Source organism: Macaca nemestrina, chromosome 10 (genome assembly GCF_043159975.1).
Source record: "Macaca nemestrina isolate mMacNem1 chromosome 10, mMacNem.hap1, whole genome shotgun sequence".
Lineage (NCBI taxonomy): Eukaryota > Metazoa > Chordata > Mammalia > Primates > Cercopithecidae > Macaca > Macaca nemestrina.
The window spans coordinates 126160922-126166921 of record NC_092134.1 but is presented as its reverse complement, the minus strand read 5'-3'; the positions used below and the strand labels follow the sequence as shown (position 1 = coordinate 126166921).

The 6000-nt window shown below is 43.7% G+C and overlaps 1 pseudogene; it reads left to right on the top strand.

The window, feature by feature from the left end:
- The first annotated feature begins 667 nt into the window (after nucleotides 1-667).
- Nucleotides 668-3161, top strand: LOC105482349 (small ribosomal subunit protein uS7m pseudogene; annotated as a pseudogene).
- Nucleotides 3162-6000: the final 2839 nt, after the last annotated feature.

Here is a 6000-nt window from a genome sequence, read left to right as displayed (position 1 = left end):
GAAAAATAAGCCAAAGTTTAAAACTTATTCACTCTAGCACAAAAAAGATTATGACAATAAATAGTGAAGTATTTGTAAAATATTAAAAGTAGAATCTCAGCATGACTTTTGTAAACAATAATAGTCAATTGCCAACATTTTTATTATTGCTCAACTTGCAAGTGCTTCCATATTCTGCCTCTGCCTTCTGCATTTATCCTCCTTTATTACTGCTGTCAGTATGAGCCTTTCCACAGCTCCAACATGTGGAGCCCTCAGTGGCAATGCCCACACAGGCCATACTTATCACTGCAACACATAAGAAATCTAAGGAGGAGGCCGGGCGCGGAGGCTCACGCCTGTAATCTCAGCACTTTGGGGGGCCGAGGCGGGTGGATCACGAGGTCAGGAGATTGAGACCATCCTGGCTAACACGCTGAAACCCCGTCTCTACTAAAAAAAAAAAACACAGAAAATTAACTGGGCGAGGTGGCGGGCGCCTGTAGTCCCAGCTACTCGAGAGGCTGAGGCAGGAGAAAGGTGTGAACCCGGGAGGCAGAGCTTGCAGTGAGCCGAGATCGCACCACTGCACTCCAGCCTGGGCAACAGCGCGAGACTCCGTCTCAAAAAAAAAAAATTCTTTCTTTTTTTTTTTTTTTTTTTTTTGAGGAGGAGTAGAGGGTCACGAATGGAAATCAACACAGGAATGTCCAAGACTCAAGGTTCCCGGAGGGAAGTAGCCAATGCTGGTCAAACATCAGTACCAAGTGTTAAGAGAAAGAGGTAATGAAAGCCCTACTCCAGAAGAGTACCGGGAGAAGTAAGAACAAAGAAACCCAATCAGGTGACTCAAGCATAAGAAAGCATCTTGAGGGCCTCTGACTCACCCATTTAGCAAAGGTCCAAGTACCTGACAAGCACAGGGATGGGCCCTGGGGATACAAAAAAAAAAAAAAAAGTACAAAATGGTCCCCACCCTTCAGGGCACGCAGTGTTGTTAGCAATCAGACAGACATAAACAAATAACGACAACCATATACCATGTCATACCAGTACAATTTAATACCAGGGGCTACCTGAGCACAGGGAAATGAGTGCCTGATGCTGCTGTGCAAAACCAGGGGTGACATCACAGAGACTTGCTGTGCTTCCTTTCACTGAATGGCTTCCAACTTAAGCGCTCTGACATGCATCCGCCACAGCGCCTTAGCACTTGCTCTGCCCTTGCCCTAGAGTGCTCTTCTTCCAGATTGCTACGTGGCTCGCTCACTTCATTCAGTTCTCAGCTCAAGTGTGACCTCATCAGAAAAGATTTCAATGACCAACCACCCTATTTAAACTATACTCTTACCCTGCCTAAACCCATACACACACACACACACACACACACACACACACACACATGCTCACTCTCTCTCTCTCCCTATTGTATTACATTACTTTTTTATCACAGCACCTATTACAATCTGACAACTCGTTGAATTATTTATTGTCTGTTTCCCTCATGTAAATTCTGTGAGAGCAGGGATATCTGTCAGTTTTGTTTATTGCTATATGTCCCCAGTGCTGGGCAGCGTTTAATGAATGAATAAGGAGAAATTTGAGCTGAGTTATGAAGAACATGTAGCAGTTGATCAAGGGAATGGGCAGGAGGTGGAGGCAGGAACACAGAACATACATAGGCACAAATAACAAGGAGTCAAAGCACTGTTAAAGGAACTTAAAGAGGGAAATAAAATAATCAATTCCTGGCACTCAGTGTGTTTATATTACATGTTGTTAAATAAATGAGTGAATGAGTGAATACATGGTTGAATTAATAAACAGGGTTAGGCTTTAGAAAGTGTGTAAGGGGGCCAGGCATGGTGACTTACGCCTGTAATCCCAGCACTTTGGGAGGCTGAGTCGGGAGGATCATGAAGTCAGGAGATCGAGATCATCCTGGCTAACACGGTGAAACCTCGTCTCTACTAAAAGTACAAGAAATTAGCCAGGCGTGGTGGCAGGCGCCTGTAGTCCCAGCTACTCGGGAGGCTGAGGCAGAAGAATGGCAGGAATCCGGGAAGTGGAGCTTGCAGTGAACCAAGATCGCATCACTGCATTCCAGCCTGGGTGACAGAGCGAGACTCGGTCTCAAAAAAAGAAAAAGTGTGTAAGGGGGCAGGCCTGGAGCTGGGTGTGCTGTGGACTGTCTTACAGCTTCCAGGGCTAACTCAGGTGAGGTGGAGTTGCTAGGGTCCTGAATTCAGAGATCCCTTGATTGACAAGGAACATTATGGCAAGCCAGTGGCTGAAGTAACTGAGGAGGAGAAGAACGATCAGGAACTCAAGGAGACTCAGCTCATAAAAGCTGCTCCAACAATGTTAACAAGCTCTGTGTTTGAAGACCCCATAATCAGTAAATTAACCAGTATGATGACGAAGGGAGAAAACAAAGTACTAGCGAGATCCTGCATGACTCATGTTCTAGAAGCTATGAGAAGTACCATGATGCTTCTGCAGAGGAATAGCCAACTATTGAATGCAACCCCTACACCAGTGGTCCCCAACCGTTTTGGCACCAGAAACTGGTTTCCACAGACAGGGGAGAGGGGTGTGATGGGAGAGGGGTGGAAGGGATTGATGATTTCATCAGGCATTGGATTATCATAGGGAGTGTGCAACCTAGATTCCTGCACGTGCAGTTCACAATAGGGTTTGTGCTCCTATGAGAATCTAATGCTGCTGCTGATCTGACAGGAGGTGGAGCTCAGACGGTATGGCTGGCTTTTTCACCTTGCTTGCTCGCCACTCACCTCCTGCTGTGTGGCCTGGTTTCTAACAGGCCATGAACCTTACCACGCGTCGGTGGCCTGTGGGTTGGGAACTCCTGCCCTACTCCGTCTTCCACTAAGCAGTGAAAAACTATGAGCCTGTGATTGGACTGGTACCCACCTTCAAGGGAGGCCATTTCTCCTGGATCCCTGGATCCTTACCCTACCAATGTCACCACTTCCTGGCCATAAAGTGGATGATCACTAAGTGGCACCAGGGGATGCTGATGCCAGCCAGAGAAGCTGGAGGCTTTTTGCAACCAGGGCCCCGTGATCAAGAGGAAACATGACATGCACAAGATGGCCAAGGCCAACCATGCCCTGACCCACTACTGCTGGTGGTAGAGGTTCCAGAAGGTGTCCAGGGCCCTTCACTGCAAGAAATACTATGAGCCAGTGCCGCTTCGAAAAATAGCTGTAGGTTAAGGATGTAGTTCCTTTTTAAGGGCCGGCAGGCCTCATGAGAAAGATGGAGCAGTATATTTATTGCCTGGTAATCCTTCTTTCTTTGAGGCTAAAATTTGGTTTCTCCCTGTCCCCCTTTCCTTGTAAAGAGAGAGCACATTGTCTTGGAAACGTTGTCCAAGAAACTTAGGACCCGGGCTTCTCTTCGCTCAGCTTGGGATGGACCTTTGGATGATATAAAAGGAAGCAGTTTTAGGTATCAGTTAGAAAAGATTTATTAGAAAATTCTCACACTGAACTGGTATACCATGTGGTACGGTACTACCATTCACTAAAACTGTTTGGAGGGGGAAAAAAGAAAGTGTGTTGGATTGGATAGATTGATGGAAGGGAAGATAGGAAGTAGAGAAACCTCAAAGGCTAGTCTTCTATAAAGAGAAAAATAGGGCTCCAAAATGGCTTTAGCCCCTTCCCCGCCCCAACCCCACAGAGAACCAAAAACAAATATATAGTGCTGAGATTATCACTAGCAATATATAGAACTCAAATATGAGGAGAAGATAGTTCCTGAGACCACAGAAAAGTGAAACAACTTTGAGCAGAGAGTAAGAAAATCAGACTTCCATATCCAGCACATGCTTCCTCCTTCCTGGCATCAAAAGTGTGGAACACCTCCCTTACTTATGGTTTCTACACTGGAAAAAGTGAGATAAAGGTGGGCAGCAAGCTTCTCCACCATCCGGGGTTCCCTAGCAGGAAACCTGTCCCTGCCTCAAACCACAGGAAGCATATCAGGTGTTGTAGGTAGAAATATCCCTGAAGGCTGCCAGACACAAGGAAAGGAAGAGGAACTACCATCCCTAGCCCTGGAAACTCTGCTCTGTAACTTGGCCAAAGAAAATGCCAAAGCTGAGTGCGGTGGTTCATGCCTATAATCCCAGCACTTTGGGAGGCCAAGGCAGGTGGATCATGAGGTCAGGAGATAGAGACCATCCTGGCTAACATGGTGAAACCCTGTCTCTACTAAAAATACAAAAAAAAATTAACCAGGTGTGGTGGCACGTGCCTGTAGTCCCAGCTACTTTGGAGGCTGAGGCAGGAGAATGGTGTGAACTCGGGTGGCGGAGCTTGCAGTGAGCCAAGATCGCGTCACTGCACTCCAGCCTGGGCAACAGAACGAGACTCTGTCTCAAAAAAAAAAAGAAAGAAAGAAAATGCTAAATCAGAGTGTCCAATCAGCGGCACCATGCAGCAGGAGCTACATTCCACAGGTTGGTTCCCCTAGGCACAAACCCCTAACCATCCTTTCCATATTAATGGGATATCCTCTTTCAGACCTCCCTCATTAAAGACAGGCTATGTGAAAGTACACAGTCAAAGAATTAAGAAGAAAAAAAGAGTGAAAAGGAATAAAGATCACCCACAAGATATAGAAAATTACCTTGACAGACCAAATCCAGGTATTATTGGTGTTCCAGGAACAAAAAACAAATACCACATGCTTGCACCTATAAGTGAGAGCTAAATGATGAGAACACATGGACACATAGAGGGTAACAACACATGCTGGGGCCTATCAGAGGGTGGAGGGTGGAAGGAGGGAGAGGATCAGGAAAAATAACAGTGGGTCCTAGGCTTAATACCTGGGTGATGAAATAACAATAACATTGAATGTAAATGGACTCAATTCTCCAAGCAAAAGGCAGAGTGGCTGCGTGGAAAAAGAAACAAGACCCAACTATATGCTGCCTTTAAGAAACCCACTTCACCTCCATGGACACATATGGACTAAAAGTGAAGGAATGGAAAAATCATTTCATGCAACTGGAAACAAACAAACAAAAAAAGCCGCAGTAGCTATAATTAGATAAAATAGACTAGAAATCAAAGGCTTTAAAAACAGACAAAGGTTATTATAATGATAAAAGGGTCATTTCAGCAATAGGATATAACGATTTTATAATATTTATATATTCGTATATCTGTGCACCCAATGCCAGAGCTCCCAACTGTATAAAGCAAACATTAATAGATGAAAAAGGAGATACAGACTGCAATACAATAAAAGTAGGGGATTTTACTCTCCATTCTCAGTAATGGACAGATTATTCACACAGAAAATCAACAGAGTTAAACTACACACAAGACCAAATAGGCCTAATTGATATTTACAGAGCATTTCATCCAACTGCTGCAGAATACACATATTTTTCATCAGCACATGGAACATTCTCCAGAATAGACCATATCTCATGCCAGAAAACAAGTTTCAACTAATTCAAACAAGTAGAAATCATATCAAGTATCTTTTCTGACCACAATGAAATAAAACTAGATATCAATAAAAAGAGAAACCTCAGAGAATACACAGACACATGAAAATCATACAGCGTTCTCCTGAATGACCCACCGGTGGGTCAGTGAAGAAATTAAGGGGGAAATTTAAAAATTTCTTGAAACAAATGAAAATGGAAATACAACATACCAAAATCTATGGAATACAGCAAAAGCAGTAGAAAAAGGGAAATTTATTGCAATAAATGCCTATATCAAAAATGTAGAAAGACTTCAAATAAACAATCTAAATATACACCTCAAGGAACTACAAAAGCAAGAACAAACCAAACCAAAATTAGTAGAAGGAAAGAAATATAAAGGTCAGAGCAGAAATAAATGAAATTGAGACAAAAAATACAGAAAATCAATGAAACAGAAAGATGGTGTTTTGAAAAGATAAAAAAAATCAACAAACTTTTGGCTAGACTAAGAAAAAAGGGTCAGGCACAGTAGCTCACACCTGTAA